We start from the raw sequence: 20,802 nt of genomic DNA on the forward strand, positions 1-20,802 counted from the left end.
AGGATAAACAGAGAGAAGTGGCCTTTTGATTTTGCTGTAAGTAGATCGTTGGTAACCTTAACAATTGCTGTCTCTGTGGAGTGATGGGGATGAAATCCAGATTGCAGTGGGTCAAGCAGGGAGTTTAATGTAAGGAAATGGGATAGGCGTGCATATACTAGTTTTTTGAGAAGCTTTGAGGCAGGAGGGAGGATTGAAATAGGGCGGTAGTTGGATGGGGAGGTAGGATCAAGGGAAGGTTTTTTGAGGATAGGTGTGACCAGTGCATGTTTTAGCGATGAGAGAAATATACCGGTGCTGAGGGAGAGGTTGAAAATGTGTGTTAGTATAAGGGTAAGGGTAGCAGTGAGGGAGGGGAGTAGCTGTGAGGGGATAGGGTCAAGGAGACAGGTAGTGAGGTGAGAGCGCAGTATAAATGCCAAAACTTCTTTCTTAGTAACAGGGGAGAATGAGCTAAGTTTAAGGTTATGTGGGTTGTGGTTGATTGAGAGCATTTGAGGAGGTTAGAGAATGGAATTATGTTGAGTGCTGATTTCATTTCTGATGTAGTCGATTTTGTTATTCAAGTGGCTGGCAAAGTCTTGAGCTGACAGAGAAGTTGTATTAGGAGGTGGGGGAGGGCGGAGGAGAGTATTTGGGTTTGAAGAAAGATTAGAGATAAGAGTAGAGAAGTAGTGTTGCTTATGGAGATTAAGGGCTGAATAGTAGGAGTTCAAGATGAATTTGTAATTAAGAAAATCAGCTGAACTCTGAGATTTTCTCTAGTGCTGCTCAGCAGTACGGGAACATCTGCGTAGGTACCATGTCAGAGGAGTATGCCAGGGCTGAGGATGAGTGTGTGATTTCCGAGCTATGGTAAGAGGGGCGAGATTGTCAAGAACGTATGTAAGAGTGGAATTATAGTGGCAGATAGATTGTTCAGGGAAGGAAAAGGAGGAGAAGGATGAGATGAGAAGTTTAATGGAATTAGCAAGCCGTTGCTGATCTAATGACATAATGCTTCTGTGAAGTTTGGTGTGAGGAGTAGAAGGAGGGAGAGTTGTAGGGAGGGATGATATGTTGCAAGTAAGGAGATGGTGGTCAGAAAGAGGAAAGGGGGAGTTTGTGAAGTTTGAGAGAGTGCATCAATAGCTAAAGATCAAATCAAGAGAGTGACCATCTTTGTGAGTGGGAGAATCAAACCATTGTGACAGAACGAAAGAGGAAGTGTTTAGCGCAAAACTCATAATCTAGGTGAATGTAATCCAGTCTATGCAAAGTGTTGCAGCATTCAGTGGTAGACAATGATTTAAAGCAATGTGTAGATTTGAAAATATATTCATTTGTTGGGTTGAAAAGAAAGTAATTATAAGATTTTAAAGTGAGGACCCTAAGCCCATCCCTGACCCAAAAAAACATTAATACTTTATAATTCTGAAGAAGTTGAACAAGTTGTCTTATGACTCAAAGAATCAAAAGACAGAGTGCGCTCGGAAGAGGGGAAAGAGAAAAAAAAAGTTACACTTGTGAAAAGAACTGAAATAAGGAGGCAGTCTGCAGAGGCTTAGATGCAGTGCAATCACAGAGGTAAAAAGTATATTAATATATTATAGCTGGGGGACAGTGGAGCTTCCTAAGTGTGCTATTGAGCACCCAGGGCTCTGCATGTTGCAGGGTCATGAGATGTATACCCAGTCCTGTCTGGGAGTGCAGTCCCCTTCTGTGTTTTGTATGTGTCTAGGGTGACTACATAAACCTGTGCACCCTTCACTTTTTCCCAGTTTGTTTGATTGAGAGCATGCATTGTTTGGCTATTTAGGGACAAATGTTTTGGGAGAGACCTTGACGTGGTATCTGGGCTTGTCCCATTTGGCCAGATGCGGTAACTAACTCTTCCATTTTGCTTTTAATCTTAACTGAGTTCTTGTAAGTGAGTGCTGGACTTCATCTGTGTGCTGTATCAGCTATTTGCCAGCTATTTCATATGCAAAAATATAACCAAAAATGTAATTTCGATACATTTTAAACATTGCAGGTGGAATAACAAGTTATTATAAATACAGTAAGGGGAAATCAATTAAGTTATAGTTAGTTCAACTAAGTTATAGATAGTTTGATGCAAATTAGTTCTGATGGTAGTGCTCAGGGAAGAGGTAAACTAAGGATAGATGTGCACTTGTGATATTGATAATCATAGTGCAGGCTGTGACTTATGCATTGAGGACAGAGCTATTTGTGACCCGACGTTGGATATGAATTTGCAGAAGAAAGTGCACCAAAAGTTTAGCAGGAGGTTTTAGAAGATCAGTGAAAGCACTATTTGTTTAAACGTTTGTGATGATCCTGATGTCATTGCTCTTCATCCTCCTATCTTGTTATGACCTTAGCCTACTTTCTGGATCCAGCCATTTGCTGCTCCTTTGCTTAGTTACTTTCGGGCTGATTGCCTGCCTGCTGACCGTTGTAATGTTTTTTGGACATTTCTTCTGACTACTCCCTGTGTCTCAGTTAAAGATTGAAATCCTATTTTCTGACCCCAGCTGTTTCTTGACTATTCTCCTGTACACTCCTTTGGCACAGACACCTGGTTCCAGTCTACTTATACAGCTACAGATCTCAACTTGACACAGATTTTGGCTTGGTATTTTTTTAGCACCCAACATTTTTTTTTCCATTTTTTTATTTTTGATGTCACAAAAATCCAAACACAAACATTAATGCATTTTTTCATTATCAGTAATGCCATAATTGTTGTTTCCCAAGGATTAATATTCAATATTTTAACATGTTGCTTCCGTTATATACAAAACGAGGAAAAAGAAGGAAAGAGAAAAACAGTATATATCTTTATTTTTAGACAGAAAAAATAAATCTTATTCCATCATTAAAAGTATTGGAATTCCCCTTTCTTTTGCAATGAGAAAGTCCCTAACGGCCAGATTACGAGTTTTGCGGTATGAGCGGCTCGGTAATAATTTGCAAGTTATTGTCACCGCTCACCTCCCTATAGCGCTGCTATTATAGGTTTGCAAAAACTCGGCGTTAGCAGGCAATATGGCAGCGTTGAGCTCCATACCACACACAAATACCAGCACTGCTTTGAGCTGGTTTTAGGTGCTCGTGCACAATTTCCCCATAGTCATCAATGGGGGGAGCCGGCTAAAAAAAAAGCCTAACACCTGCAATAAAGGAGCGTAAAGCCCCATTGATTCCTATGGGGAAAGAAAAGTTATGTTTTCACCTAACACCCTAACATAAACCCCAGATCTAAACACCCCTAATCTGCTGCCCCCGACATCGCCGACACCTACATTACACTTATTAACCCCTAATCTGCCGCCCCCGACATCGCCACCACCTACCTACACTTATTAACCCCTAATCTGCTGCCCCAATGTCATCGCTACCTACATTACACTTATTAACACCTAATCTGCCGCCCCGACATCGCCGCCACCTACCTACACTTATTAACCCCTAATCTGCTGCCCCCAATGTCATCGATACCTATATTACACTTATTAACCCCTAATCTGCCGCCCCCAATGTCGTTGCTACCTACCTACACTTATTAACCCCTAATCTGCGACCCAAATGTCGTTGCTACCTACCTACACTTATTAACCCATAATCTGCTGTCCCCAATGTCGTTGCTACCTATCTACACTTATTAACCCCTAATCTGCCATCCCCAATGTCGTTGCTACCTACCTACACTTATTAACCCCTAATCTGTCGCCCCAACATTGCCACTACTATACTAAAGTTATTAACCCCTAAACCTAACCCTAAGTCTAACCCTAACCCTAACGTAACCCTAACACCCACTAACTTTAACATAATTAAAATAAATCTAAATATAAATTACAATTAATACCTAAATAATTAATATTTAAAACTAAATACTTACCTGTAAAATAAAACCTAAGCTAGCTACAAAATAACTAATAGCTATACTGTAGTTATCTTAGGTTTTATTTTTATTTCACAGCTAAGTTTGTATTTATTTTAACTAGGTAGACTAGTTAGTAAATAGTTATTAACTATTTACTAACTGTCTAGTTAAAATAAATACAAATTTACCTGTAAAATAAAACCTAACCTGTCTTACACTAACACCTAATATTACACTACAATTAAATCAATTACATTAATTAAATACAATTAACTAAATTAAAAAAAAAATAAACACTAAATTACACAAAATAAAAAAGAAATGATCAAATATTTAAACTAATTACACCTAATCTAATAGCCCTATCAAAATAAAAAAGCCCCCCCAAAATAAACCCCCCCTAGCCTAAACTAAACTGCCAATAGCCCATAAAAGGGCCTTTTGCGGGGCATTGCCCTAAATAAATCAGCTCTTTTACCTGTAAAAAAATGCAAACAACTCCCCATCAGTAAAACCCACCACCCACACAACCAAACCCACCAAATAAAATCTTATCTAAAAAACCTAAGCTCCCCATTGCCCTGAAAAGGGCATTTGGATGGGAATTGCCCTTAAAAGGGCATTTAGCTCTTTTCCATTGCCCAAACCCTAAGCTAAAAATAAAACCCACCCAATAAACTCTTAAAAAAACCTAACACTAACCTCCGAAGATCCACTTACAGTTTTTGAAGACCGGACATCCATCCTCATCAAGCCGGGAGAAGTCTTCATCCAAGGGGGCAGAAGTCCTCAACGAAGCTGGGAGAAGTCTTCATCCAAGCGGCAAGAAGTCGTCCTCCAGGTGGGCAGAAGCCTTCATCTAGACGGCATCTTCTATCTTCATCCTTCCAACGCGGAGCAGCTCCATCTTCAAGACATCCGGCGCGGAACATCCTCTTCTGTCAACGGCTACTGAAGAATGAAGGTTCCTTTAAGGGATGTCATCCAAGATGGCATCCCTTGAATTCCGATTGGCTGATAGAATTCTATCAGCCAATCGGAATTAAAGTTGAAAAAATCCTATAGGCTGATGCAATAACCCAATAGGATTGAGCTTCAATCCTATTGGCTGATCCAATCAGTCAATAGGATTGAACTTGCATTCTATTGACTGTTCCAATAATCCAATAGAATGCAAGCTCAATCCTATTGGTTGATTGCATCAGCCAATAGGATTTTTTACCCTTTAATTCTGATTGGCTGATATAATTCTATCAGCCAATCGGAATTCAAGGGACGCCATCTTGGATGACGTCCCTTAAAGGAACCTTCATTCTTCAGTAGCCGTCGACAGAAGAGGATGCTCCACACCGGATGTCTTGAGAATGGAGCCGCTCGGTGTCAGAAGGATGAAGATAGAAGATGCCATCTGGATGAAGACTTCTGCCCTCCTGGAGGACCATTTCTTGCCGCTTGGATGAAGACTTCTCCCGGCTTCGTTGAGGACTTCTGCCCGCTTAGATGAAGACTTCTCCAGGCTTGATGAGGATGGATGCCGGTCTTTAAAAACTGTAAGTGGATCTTCGGGGGTTAGTGTTAGGTTTTTTTAAGAGTTTTTTACAGGTAAAAGAGCTGATTTCTTTGGGGCAATGCCCCGCAAAAGGCCCTTTTAAGGGCTATTGGCAATTTTTTTTAGGCTAGGGTTTTTTTTATATTGGGAGGCTTTTTTTATTTTCATAGGGCTATTAGATTAGGTGTAATTAGTTTAAATATTTGATAATTTCTTTATTATTTTGTGTAATTTAGTGTTTATTTTTTTTTGTAATTTAGTTAATTGTATTTAATTAATCTAATTGATTTAATTGTAGTGTAATGTTAGGTGTTAGTGTAAGACAGGTTAGGTTTTATTTTACAGGTAAATTTGTATTTATTTTAACTAGGTAGCTAGTAAATAGTTAATAACTATTTACTAACTAGTCTACCTAGTTAAAATAAATACAAACTTGCCTGTGAAATAAAAATAAAACCTAAGATAGCTAGCTAAGGGTTTATTTTACAGGTAAGTATTTAGTTTTAAATAGGAATTATTTAGTTAATGATAGTAATTTTTATTTAGATTTATTTTAATTATATTAAAGTTAGGGGTGATAGGGTTAGACTTAAGGTTAGATTTAGGGGTTAATATTTTTAGTATAGTGGCAGCGGTGATGTTGGGGGTGGCAGATTAGGGGTTAATAATATTTAACTATTGTTTGCGATGCGGGAGTGTGGGGGGTTAGGGGTTAATATGTTAATTATAGTGGCTGCGATGTCCGGATCGAAAGATTAGGGGTTAATCATTTTATTATAGTGTTTGCGATGTGGGAGGGCCTCGGTTTAGGGCTTAATAGGTAGTTTATGGGTGTTAGTGTACTTTTTAACACTTTAGTTATGAGTTTTATGCTACAGATTTGTAACGTAAAACTCATAACTACTGACTTTAGATGGCGGTACGAATCTTGACGGTATAGGGTGTACAGCTCACTTTTTGGCCTCCCAGTTAAAACTCTTAATACCGGCGCTATGGAAGTCCCATTGAAAAAGGACTTTTTGAAAGGTGCGGTAGTTACGTTGCGTTACGGCCAAAAAAGTGTGCAGTACAGCTATACCTGCAAGACTCGTAATAGCAGCGGTAGTGAAAAAGCAGCGTTATGAGGCTTTTTCACTCATAACGCAAAACTCGTAATCTAGCCGTAAGTCTTTAAAAGTCTTTTTTTTTGCTTTTAGCAAGCGTTGGAAATAGCACGAATATTTCAAGTTGAAAGTAAATGCATTTACTAGAGCGCAATAGCAACTTACACTCGTGGGGTAGGGGAAGAAGAAGTTGCAATAAACACAACATAAATATACTTAAACGTCAAATTACACTCATATACACTATCTGTTAAACATTGTTTTAAAAGAAACTATAAAAAGTTGTAATGGCTCAAAGATATATGGTATAAGGTGTTTGACAAAGAAAAGGGATGCAAAGGGCTTCGACATATATATGCATACATAGACATGTCTAAATATGTGTATGTATGTATATATATATATATATAGATATATATATATATATATATATATAGATATAGATATATATATATATCCCAAGAAAAATGCTCTCTCATCAGCTTGATTTAACTGCCAGGGTGCTGTTATTTCATACAAACAAATCAAATCAGCACTCACTGAACAGTTGTCATCTTGTTGAATCTTTGTTCATAACGTTTCTGGACAGCACAATGTCCTTCCTCAGACAAACCTAAACAGGTGAATGAGCCAGAAATATGTAGCAAATCATCAAATTCACCCCCACATTGCAACCAATCACTAGGTTGCACAACTGATGACAATGCCCACAGCACATGTGTAACACTCGCCCCCCTATAATCCGTGTCAGACAAGCAGCATAAGGAATAATTATTAAAAGAACCCCTACATGGAACTTATATTGCACAGACTGTAGTTTCAACAAAATAGTGTAAATACACATTCCAACTTAGCACTGGCAGATTAACTATTATGTAGAACACTTGTGTAGCACCTGGGTAGCGCTTACTGATTGGTGGCTAAATGTAGCCACCAATCAGCAAGCGCTACCCAGGGTGCTGAACCAAGAATGAGCCAACTCCTAAGCTTACATTCCTGCTTTTTAAAATAGAGATACCAGGCGGAGTCTGGAGCTCATGAGAATGGCCGCATAATCCTGTTGCTCTGGTCCTGACTACTCTATAATCGACTTTACATACTGTCTATAACAAAGTTAAACCTTGAAAGATTGCCTGAGTATACCCTGAACTACTATCTAACAACGGGCGAAGGCCAATTGCGGCCACTGGTAACTCAATTCTGAGTCAGGACCAGAGGCATATTCCAACACTGCATGAATGGCGGCCATCTTCCCAACCCCGTGGCTGAAAGACCATACAAATTCACCGGGTCTTCTGATTTATATTGTGGCTTGTGGACATTAATCAGACCCCCCCAGCGGGTATTCCTTGTGGACCTGTCATTATATAGCAGTATTATCTTTCTAGTCACTGCAACTCTGCTTAGTTTCACTAACACGGCCTCAGATACCGCTATCCAGCATCGAGCTTTACCCTGTTCACCTAATACGGGCTAACACTTATACTTGTCATGGAACCCGCTCATAAGATCCTGTCTGAACTTGAAAGACTACTAGGCTCCTACCAGTTTGCATTTGTAGATGTCCTGAGCGCGGCCTTCGGTTCTGTTAATCAGAGGGCAGCCCCGGAGGAACTGGTCCCAGACCCGACTGACAGTAGCGACGGAGATGCTGTGGGGCCCCGGCATCTGCCGCACACTGTTGCCCTTCCTCTCAAGCCGGCTGGAGGATTGGTGACTTGCGAGTCTGAGCGGCTCACAGAGGACCATGCAACGATAGGTGTTATTACGGAGAGTCGTCACGGAGGCCAATACACCCAAGATGAGCATTCTAGAAAGCCTAAAGGTATGGTTCTTGGGACAATTCCAGAGCAGATCGGCCCTTCCGCTACTTACCATCAGGTGAGAGACCAGTCCGCTTCATTCTCAGCCTGGTGTTCAGAGACAGATGTTCGGGGTCTCTCTGCATGGAGGGGACAACTCTGCCTTTTGCCTATAGCTTGGGATGGCGAAGTAATATTTCCGGTCTCCTGTATTCATTCCCCCTTAGTGATCATTGCCTCCCAGACTTGGGACCACGGGGGAACTCTCACAAAGGCACAGACACCCTTGATGTTTCCAAGCTGGGTGTTCTTGAGACATAGTGACTGCAATCGCACTGGAGTTGGCTGAAATCTTTTTAACTTTCCATATAGCTCCCTGAACTCTCTACACGCGGGGACTATGCTGGGGTCGCTAATCATATTAAGTTTTTGTGTTGTGTCTTGTTGTATTTACTCTACCTTTTATTATTTGTAAGGAAGCCTTGTTGAGCCTATGTTTACTGTTAAGAACTCTTCAGCACACGGTTGTATTTAATGAATATTTGCATTAGGGACCTGACCATGCTGACGATGACTAGAATATAATTTACTCTCTTTGGTATCTGTGAGTACCGCTATTCTGCCTAGGGGAGGTGGCTTCGCCATCTGCGGCCGAGATGGTGGAGTTGACCACTCCTGCATTACTGTAGCTCATCACAGCATAGGACAAAGTGTACTGTTGTATTACCAAAGCACCATCCAGTGAAAGGGAAATCTATGGTATAAGGTCAGGATCCCCATAGAAGGGTACTGGTTTATATAGTATTTGTATCCACTGGTAGGGACATTGCTTCTAGATAAAAAAATGGCGTTCAAACCTATCAATCTGCACTACAAAGTTAACGCCATATAATACACAAGCACACCATAATTGGAGTTTAGTTTATCTAAGAGGCGCTACTAAAATATCCCAATTTTTGTACTTCTTTACCTGTGCATGACCCGCCCCAAATATATCACCTCTACATGATTGCCACAGATACAGCCTTATTCTGTGCCCTATTAAGCTTTACCTTTGGCCCATATGTTTAACACACCATTTTACATATAGCCCTTGCCTGGATGGCATTAATGATTTAATATAAAGACCTATAAACATATATAAGCAGTGGGGCATGTGAAGCTTTAGTTTTCCTACTAGCAGAAGCGAATGTTTTGGCTATAAAAGATTAGTTAGACGTGTTACCACAGCTCCAGTCACATTTCAACTAAATAATAAAATGACCATCTCCCCCCCCACACACACACACACACACACCACCACCGCATAACATGCCTCCTGGATTAGGAGGACTACATACGCGGTTTATCTCACCTATACCGCAGCCCCTATAATAACTTCTAAATTTTATCATAGGGCTGACTTTATCTTCCCTACCTATCTCAGCATGACAGATTAGCCCCACCTACAAGTCAAACTTAAAGTTTTGAATCAGATACCCAAGTTTGAGTGGCTCCTCTACGTCTGTATATACACTGATAACTCTTATATAATAGGATCCACAGTTTAATGTTTTAATATCTTATTTACACTATGTCGGGTATAAATTGAGCATTCTTTCACTCTTTTTTTTATATATGTTATCTATATGTATACAGCTTATTTTACAGCAAAACAAAATTTGAAAATGTGAGGTTTATTTTGTGCATAATCAGTGTTATGCAAGGTGATGGATATATTTATATATTCTTGTTAGCATTTTAGATGCAAACATTTCTCTGTATTTACACACCTTTTGAAACATTGCATATTTGCTGTATCGTGTATTCAACCTCAATAAAAAATATAATAAAAAAAAAATAAAATAAAAAATAGAGATACCAAGAGAATGAAGAAATTTGCTAATAGGAGTAAATGGGAAAATTGCATGCTCAGTCTGAATCATAAAAGAAAAAATTTGGGTTTAATATCCCTTTAAGGACACCAGTTAAATTTTGTTAAAAAGTTACAGAATCCAGAATATTCTTTGAGCCATTATATATGTACATTGTTTCTCTATATACGGGTTAAGGCTGCCTTAGCAGTTTTAGTCTAGCACTCTTGTAATTTGATTAATCATTAAGGTAAGTAACACAATTAGCATTTAAATGATGTAAGTGGAAAATTGCCTTTTCAACAGGATCTTGCCTTTTACTTAAATTATAAGCAGCATAATATTAGAAACATAAAATTATGGCAACTATAATCTATTTTGAATAATTATGGTATCTCTTTAAAAATATAAATTTATACATTAAAAGAGTTGTACTGCCAGATGTTCCTCACGAGATGCCTGGACTGGGAGATCTGCTAAAATGTACTTGGCTTCAGGTCAGATGGGATTAAACAATAGAGATGCGCGTTTGTTTTGTTATGATTGCAAATTTATAATGACATTTTTACATTTGCACAAAGTAATTTAAAGAATAACAAAATTTGTTATTATTAAAATGAGCTTTTAAAGGTTAATATTTACCTATACAGTGCTGGGGAGCAGCATTAATCTGACATGTTTTCCTGATAAATTCCTTTCTTTCATGGTTGTGAGAGTCCACAAATTCATTATGTCTGGGATTCACTTCCTAGCCACTAGGTGGAGGCAAAGTTCCCAAAACTGTCAAAAGAACTTCAGTCCAACCACCTCACTGGTATGTCAGTTATATATACAATAGTCAAACAACAAAATTAGCATAACTATCACATATTATATACATTGAAGTATTAAAGTGTGTCTGGTTCAGAAACACCTATAGATACTGGGATAATAAAGGATTAAGTGTCCTCCCAATGGCATCTCTCATATATGAGAGTCAAAGATGTCTAATCAGTAAAGAGTAGATGTCACATGTGACAAAGTTAGAGGTGTACCGTCTTTGTCTAGAGCCAACAGTATGTGTCCCAATTGTGTAGAGAGGTATCTGTATTTTTAGTACAATCACCAGTATATTTCCCAATAATGTGGAAGAGTAGTCGGTACTTATATAATCCTGTTTGCGGTGTAAGCTGTCCACCTCAGTGGCAAGGTCTGCCGTGTGGTCACTTGTGTGCTGGTAAGTCAGTCCCTCATACCTCCATAGGCTGTCCTGCTCGTGACTTAGGTTAGAAGACTAATTATTTATTATTTGTTTTGGTTTTTATGTTATGTTTTTTTCTTTTCTTTTTCCTTTATCTTTTATATCTTATACTATATACTATATCTATACATATATTTTTATGTACCAACCTCATCTTATTAATTTATTTTATTTTATTTCCTTCTGGGAGTTTAAAGTAAGAAACAATATACATATTTTTTATCATTATGACTGTTTTATATGTACATATGTTTTCAAACAACATCTATTATACCAGAGTCATAATGTAGTCAACCGGCCTGTGATTGCGCCAATATTCAATGCATACTGTGTTTTGACCAATCACTATTGCTTTGTGTATAATTTATTCATGACATAATCATATGCTGGTGTATAAAGTGTCTTTGGTAGCCTGCAAATAAAATTTCAAAACCCTAACCACATCCAAATTATGAAAAGTCTTTCTGTCGCGTTTTGTGGATTAGGAAAAAAAGATGGAACCACAATCTCTTGATTTATATTGTAAACTGAGACTACTTTTGGCATGAAATCAAATTAAGCCTTATCTTGATGAAAAATAAGATAAGGATGCTTACAGAATAGAGTTGATAAGTCTGATACTCTCCTTATAGAAGAAATTGCAAGGAAAAATGTTATATCCATAGAATGCATTGGTTCAAATGATGGCGCTTGCAAGATTTAAAGAACCAGATTCAAATTCCTTGCTGGGGAAATAGGTGTAATCACCAGACTAATTCTGAATACTATTTGGGACACACTATACGGAGCCACTACGAACACTACATTTTATTCAGCAGCACATAACTAATATATCAGGCTGGACTATATATTTCTTAGTCAGGTCCTTCAACCCTTGTTACGGAGCTCCGATATACATGCATGTGTATGGTCGGACCATTCTATTGTTTCCTTGCAATTGGATGGATTGAGAGACCCATTAGGAAGTAAGACATGGACATTTGACCCTACATACCTTAAAAACCCTCAGACACACGAACATACCCTGCAAGCATTGACAGAATACTGGATAATAAATACTGACTCCACGTTAAACCCAATAAATACCTGGGCAGCACACAAAGCAGTACTTAGGGGGTTACTTATAAAAGAAAAAGCAATGCAAAGTAAGAAATACAAAAAACACTTATACAGTTATACAGTGAAATAGAACTATGAGAAAGGCAGCATAGACTGACAAAGCAGACCTTGACTTTGCATGCTCTCCATGCTAAAACAAACCTCACTGACGTTGTTGCTTAATTCTCAAGCAACCAGGGCTATTCAGAGACTGAAATCCCGATACTTTATCTATGCTAATAAGCCAGATAAATTCATGCCTTATAAAATTAGGGAGAGATGCAGAGCTTAGCTATCCCTATCATAGAAACATCCCAAGACACCACAACTTCACACCCACAAGAAATTGTAGACACATTCGCTTACTACTACGGGAACTTATATAATGGAGACAAAGTCCCACACAACACAGTAACAGAGTCCCTCACTATAGATTTTTTTGCAAATTCTCCCCTAAAAACTATATCCGAGGAACACAAAGAAATCCTTAATGCCCCAGTATCTACCACAGAAGTGATAGGAGCAATACGAGATCTCAAAACGGGTAAAGCGGCAGGTCCAGACAGATTCCCAGGGGAATACTACAAATTATTTAGGAGCACACTAGTTCCACACCTTACTAAATTCTGTAACCACATTTTGGAGGGCAACCCTGTTCCGCCGGAACTCTTGGATGCTAAAATAATGGTAATTCCCAAACCAGACAGAAATCACAAACTATGTCAAAATTATCGCCCGATCTCCCTGATAAATCAGGACCTGAAAATTTTCACAAAAATCATGGCGAATCGCCTTAAAGTAATTATGCCCCACCTGGTGCATCCTGATCAGGTGGGATTTATAAAAGATAGGGAAGCCCCAGACAACATCAGAAGGGTGACTAACCTAATACACTGCTTAGATAAGACACAAACGCCTTCTCTGCTCCTATCACTGGATGCGGAGAAGGTGTTTGACAGAATAGACTGGGGGTATATATTTACTATCCTCAGGAGGATGGGGTTCGATGGTACGTTTATAACAGCCCTACAGGCAATATATTCCTCACCAAGCGCCAGGGTAGCTTCTGCGGGCTATAAATCCCAAAATTTCCCAATATTAAATGGCACAAGACAGGGTTGCCCTCTCTCACCACTCCTCTTTGCCCTGTGTATCGAACCACTAGCAGCTAGGATTAGATCACACCCAGACATCGCGGGAGTCCTTGTAGCAAAGTCGGAGTATAAACTTTCACTGTTTGTGGACGACATCCTACTGACTATCACTAAGCCACTAATTTCACTCCCCAACCTTTACGGGATCTTGGACATATTTTCAACGATTTCAGGATTTAAGATAAATGCAGATAAATGTGAGGCCCTACCTATTGCTATTCCCACACAAACCCAAAAACTACTAGAATCCAATTTTGACTTTAAATGGTAAAGCACACGCTCAAATACTTGGGGATACACTTACCAACGCAAACTCACCTGCTATATTAATCTAACTACACCCCTCTTATTAAAAAGATCAGACAAGACATACTGAAATGGAGAAGCTATAATTTCTCTTGGCTAGGGAGACCAGCAGCGGGTAAAATGACTATTTTGCCACGAATATTATACCTATTTAGAACACTCCCTATAAGGATTATCAGATCAGACATAGATAAACTGCAGGCTGATCTGCTCATCTTTATTAGGGGGAACAAATCGGCAAGGGTGGTGAAATCCTTAATAAATAGACACAAATCGCTAGGTGGCATGGGTGGCCCAAATTTAATAGATTATTACACAGCAGCTAGAATAGCACAAGACAGGATGATCCTACGGAGGTCAAAAAATGCGCTATGGCCCTCACTAGAGGCAGAGATAGGAGGCTGGAGAGATCCAGATGCAATTTTTTGGGACAAAAGAACAACACAATCTAGTAAGACCCTCCCAACACCCTTCACTCACAAGCTTACTCTACATACATGGTCGAAGGTGGTGGTCAGACATGCTCAGATGCCAGAATCTTCCCTTTCCACCCCAATCCAATATTTACTACCTAGCGAGCTGTGGACACAAATTCAGAAGTGGGAAAACAAGGGACTTTACAGGGTAGCAGTTATACTGGAGAACGGAAACCTATTCTCCTTCTGTCAATTACAAAAAGAAAATAACACCAATAAAACTACACTGGTACTTGTACCTCCAAATTAGCTCCTCGGTGGGATCATTTATCAGAGGAGCCCCAAAGGGAGCCCCCACTGTTTTAGAATTACTCTGCAATAATCCCCAACGTTCTAAACATTCCATTTCTAGACTGTACTTATCCATCCAATCCTGCCCACACAAGACAAAGTCTTCGGTAATGATAGCTTGGTAAAAAGACTTAGACATAACTAAAGATCTTGAAGACTGGGAACAAGTATTCCAGACTGCTAACAGAGGACTTCTGAGTGCAGACATGAAGGAGAATGTCATGAAAACACTTTTCAGATGGTACTTGAGGCCGGTGAAAACCGCGCATATGTATCCACAGGTTAGCAGATTGTTTTATAGGGGATTGACACATGTGGTGGGATTGCACTGAGGTCAACCCAATATGGAAGTGACTTGCCTACTTTATTAGTCAACTAGTGGGTACAGAGATTACACTCAATATACAACAAGCTCTTCTTCATGACCACAATACTACATATAACAAACCATTTAACACCTTTCTCAACATTCTATGCACAGTCACAAGAACTTGTATTGCTAAACACTGGAAGACAGGTACCCCTACATGGACCGAAATATATCATAAAGTGCAACACTATTACAGGATGCACGAGGTAGTATCTGGAATATTAAATAATACAGTCAATCAGATCTGGTTCTATTGGATAGCTCAGGGTGAATCAACCCAAGGATCACTCCTTTAGTGCGCTTTAACGGTTTGGACATACATTGCAAATTGTTTTACTGAAGAGCTCACTTTCTGTATTTATTATGTTGTCACTCTCATCCCTGTTATCACTTTCTTCCCCCCCCCTCCCTCTACACACATACGCCTGGAATCATTGGCTTCAAGTGTCTTACACTAGGGAGCGGATCTATTATCCCCTCTCCTCTTCCTTACAATGTTTTGATAGGCCTGTGAGAGTTTTTACACCGTATTACATCATAGGTGAGGAGAACTAATGTTAAGTTTATGAATTCTTGAGTTCCATAAGCTCGAGAAATGTTTTCTTTGGAAATCTGTTACACTTTTTTATTTGTTTGAAAATGTGATATACCCACCTTGATGTAAAAGCAACCTATAAAATGTGTAAAACTTAATAAAAAAATGTTTAAACATAAAAATTAAATCCTGCAGCCAATATAAATCACATTACGCAGCTTCCTGCATATAGGATCTTACAATCGCTTCTATTTTCATATGCATGAGTTTTCTTTTAGGGTATTAAGTATTTTGAGTGTTTTGAGAAAAGCTCTCCACCTTCTAACTGGCTAGAAAATCCTTACAGAATTAAGCTGGAATTTGAGAGACAATGTCATATACGTCCCTGAAACACCCATGTTCAGCCATCATTTTTGTAAAATACCATTTTGGTGAATAATTTTTAATGATTTTTGATGCACCTTATCAATACAATTTTTTCCTATATATATATATATTTTTATGTGAATGGTTTAATTATTTGTTTTCTATGATTTTAAAATTACGAATTTAATTGTGCACTTTTGTAATGTATGTATCTACTCACATACAAAAATACAGATATTGACGACTTAGAAACTCTGCTTACAAATTCAATACTCCTGGGATATGAAAAGGAGATATCATGCAATGATACCTTTCTGCCCATGAAAAGATTCAGTATATTACCTTCAGCGACAGAAAACTGTGAATTCCCTTAGTCGCTGATGTAAGCCACTGCTGTGACATTATCTGGTTCAAAGCGAATACATTTCTCTGTTTCAGAACAGGCCAGCTTTGAAGAGCCCAAAAGATAGCACAGAGTTCTGGAATGTTTGTTGGTAACCTCGCCTCCTGAGGAGGCCAAACTCCCGGTGCCCTCCTGAACTACCATAATGCACACCAACCAAAAATACTTGTCTTTAACTTGAGTTGTCTCTGCGTTGTCAGAGAAAGAGTCATTAACATTGAATCTATGATGACTCCAAGAAAAGTTACCCTGGTTTGAGGCGATAGGGAACTTTTTGGTTTGTTGATTTTCCAGCCATGTCTGCAAAGAAACAATAATAATTTGTTGGTATGTGATACTGCTAAAGGTAAAGATTAAGCCTGTACCAATATGTTGTACTACTGAAATACCTTGAGACTTAATTACAGGCAATAGTGTACCCAGAGTTGTTTTTTTTTTTTTTTTTTTTTTTCAAAAACAGCTTTATTAAACAGAATATGGATCCAGTTACAAATTGGAAATGTCAATAACAACAAAAAAAGGGAATAAAAACTGTTACATCACAGCTTCCAAATGTAAACTATAGTAATATGCTGTTGCATTTTACAATTTTATGTATCACGTAAAAAACAGAAAAGAAAAAAGAAAAAAAAAAAAAAAAAGAGAAAGCAAAGAAACATGAAAAGAATCATATAGGTTAATCAGCTATAAAAATTCCACTGTACTTTCTTATATAAACATCCATGAGAAGAAGAATTGCAAGGGAAATCAGGTCACCTAGTTGCAGGTGAAAACACTGCCAATTTGGCACCATAAAGTATCACTAGGTCTGGGGTGTACTGTTTGGTCGTGTCAGTATATAAGTCTCCCAAGTAATTTTCATCTGAGTGTAGATATCTATTCTTTTGTTTTTCATGAAGGCATACTCTTCTAGATCTAGGAAGTGGTGTAACTGATGCTGCCATTGAACTATTGTAGGGACTTCCCTGTTCTTCCACCCCCTTGCCACTAGGATTTTAAAGCTATTGCTTGCTACGTATAGTAGCTTCTGTTTATATCCACTAACTTTACCATGGGTAATATTAAATAGCCAAATTGTTGGGTCCGCTGGCACCTCTACCTCCAACATAATTGAGGTTTCTCTTGCTATGTTTTCCCACATATGCTGCAGAGGTGGACATGTCCACCATATGTGAGCCATGTTTCCTGGTGTACCCCCACACCTCCAACATCTCTCATTGCTGGAAGGGAGTACCCAGAGTTTTTTGTAAAAATGTGTGGAAAAGTCACCAAACCAAATGGAAGTGCAACAAAATGATAATGTTCATTCATGAAGGCAAAACACAGTAACTGATAATGATTTTTGTTAATAGGAATATGAAGGCAAGCAGCCTTCAAATCTGTTGTTGACATAAATTGCCCCATGTTGAACAAGGGAAGAATAGTCCTGAAAGTTTCCATTTTGAATGAGACTTTCAATCCAGAACTGGTCTGAATGTTCCCTCTCTTTGTGGAACAATGAATAGATTGGAGTAAAAACCCTGACCTTGTTCTGGAATGGGAACTGAAACAATTTATGAAAACAATGATGAAAAGCCTAAGCCTTTACTGTTTTTTTGGAAACATGAGACACAAGAAACCTTCCTCATGGAGGCCTTGACCTGAATCCCATTCTGTATCCCTGAGAAACTATGTTTAGAATCCAAAGGATCCTGTACATATTGAGACCAGGCCTTCTGAAAAAAGGTGCACTTTTCCCCCAACCAGAATTGAATCCAGACTGGGGGCCGTACCCTCGTTGTGACTTAGGGGGTAGAAGAGGATTTCTTTGACTATTTAGACTTAGTCTCGGAAGAGTTGGATTTCCATGAAGATCTAGAGAATTTCTGCTTTTGACTAGAGGAGGAAAATTGTTGGTTCTTAGTTTGACAAAAGGAATGAAAACAATCTGAGGATTTGTCTTTTCCCTTAGACTTTTGTCCTGAGGAAGAAAAGCCCCTTTATCTATGGTAACAGTAGAATTAATAGCATCCGGGTCAGGACCAAATAAAATCTTTTCCTTGAAAGGGAGAGTTAAAAGTCTGGATTTAAGCCACAATGCCCTTCTCGTCAAGACTGACAAAGCAATATTCTTGGAAATTAATTTGATGGCATCCATAATGGCATTCCAAATCTAATATGTTTCAGACATGATTTATAGATCTTCATCAATTTAATTTTCTGAAAGTTGGTCTGCTTAAATGTCATACCATAAAGAAGATGCTGCTGCAACACAAGCAATGCTAATGACAGTCTTGTACAAATTTCCAGCTTAAATAAATGTTTTCTCTTGTGGTAGTATTCCAATTTCCTATCCATATGGTCATCAAAAGATGTACTATTCTCCAATGCAATAGTAGTCCTTCTGGCCCGAGTAGAAATTGCTCCATTTTCTTTGAGAATTGTTTCCCAAAGCTCCACATTAGAAGCTGGTAGAGAAAACATTTTCTTAAAAGCAGAAGTTGGGTTAAAAAGAAGACCCAGCCTGGACCATTCATTGGTAATAATTGCTGTTACAGCATCAGGAACTGGAAAAATCTTAACAGGGTCTTAACAGATGGTTTAAAAATCAGGTATATTTTTTTTACACTCTTGAACTCCCAACATAATCAAAACCTCCTTTAACAGAGATCTGATATGTTCTACCTTAAACATAAAGACTGATGAGTCCTGAAAATCAGAAGAACTTCATCCTCAGAAGACAATTCTGAACAATTTGAATCCGAGTAATTGAGTAGCAGTTGTTGAGATTTTTCTGCTGCTTAGAGACTACTTTGTGCTTACTTGAATGCTGTAAAACTACCATCATTTCTGACACAGTAGAATGCAAATATGTATCCAAATCTGGTGAAATTTCTGAAGGTCTCTACTGGTCTGAGGGAGGACAGAGTCCTCTAGAGGCAACTGCAGTAGTAGACTGGTTAGTAACATGAGGAGATCCATACATGAGCTACATAATTGTGTAGGAGGAATGACAAGTATTTTATTACAAAATATGCATGTAAATAAATAATTTGTGGATCTATCCTCTAAAGGATCAGATGTGATGGGGACTGTATCAGAGTGTTCCATAAGGAATATATATAATCAAAGGCTGGCTATGCACAGAAAAAAACTAAAGAACACAGGGACATTGACAATGTAAGAACTTAACAGAAAATTCAAAACAGCAAATATGCAGTAAAGCATTTCAGAAATCACACACTCAAATATAAATATCAGCCAAATTCGTCACCCCTCCTGGCTCTTGAGAATCTTAGGTAATTCTACCCCACCTTAACAAAGCAAACAGGAGTAGGTAATGACTGAGGATGAAAAGCACACTGAGAGAATAAAAAGTGGACATTAAAATGGCGGGAAGAAAATGAACTGTCAGTGAGACGTTGAAAAATTAACGCTACACAAAGCATTAACAGCTATTTGATGCTCTAACTCGACACGGGAGCTGAGAGCCAGAGCATGCACCAGCTTTTTCAACTATGCATACATACTATGCTTCATCCAAGCGGGGGCTGAAGAGGTCCATCATCCGGCTGAAGTCTTCTATCAAGCGGCATCTTCAATCTTCTTTCTTCCGGCTCCATCTTCATCCCGCCGACGCGGAACATCCATCCTGGCCGACGACTTCCCAACGAATGACGGTTCCTTTAAGGCACGTCATCCAAGATGGCATCCCTCGAATTCCGATTGGCTGATAGGATTCTATCAGCCAATCTGAATTAAGGTAGGAAAATTCTGATTGGCTGCTGGAATCAGCCAATCAGATTCAAGTTCAATCCAATTGGCTGATCCAATCAGCCAATCAGATTGAGCTCGCATTCTATTGGCTGATCGGAACAGCCAATAGAATGCAAGCTCAATCTGATTGGCTGATTGGATCAGCCAATCGGATTGAACTTGAATCTGATTGGCTGATTCCATCAGCCAATCAGAATTTTCCTACCTTAATTCCGATTGGCTGATAGAATCCTATCAGCCTATCGGAATTCGAGGGACGCCATCTTGGATGACGTCCCTTTATTATTATTATTATCGGTTATTTGTAGAGCGCCAACAGATTCCGCAGCGCTATAAACAAAGGGGGAGTACAACAAAACAATTATAGGGTAGAGGGCCCTGCCAATAGTTGCACTGTTGTAGTCAGCTCTTAAGAAGGTGATCTACTAACAGCTGGACTATTAGGCTTACATGCTAAGAGGGTTCAGGGGATTGCAGTGGAGGAGAGGAACTGGTATTAGGAAAGGTTAGCATAGGTTGTATGCGTCCCTGAACAGTAGAGTCTTTAGGGAGCACTTGAAGCTTTTAAAACTAGAAAAGAGTCTTGTGGAGCGAGGCAGAGAGTTCCATAAGATAGGAGCCAGTCT

This window comes from Bombina bombina, chromosome 5 (genome assembly GCF_027579735.1).
Source record: "Bombina bombina isolate aBomBom1 chromosome 5, aBomBom1.pri, whole genome shotgun sequence".
NCBI lineage: Eukaryota > Metazoa > Chordata > Amphibia > Anura > Bombinatoridae > Bombina > Bombina bombina.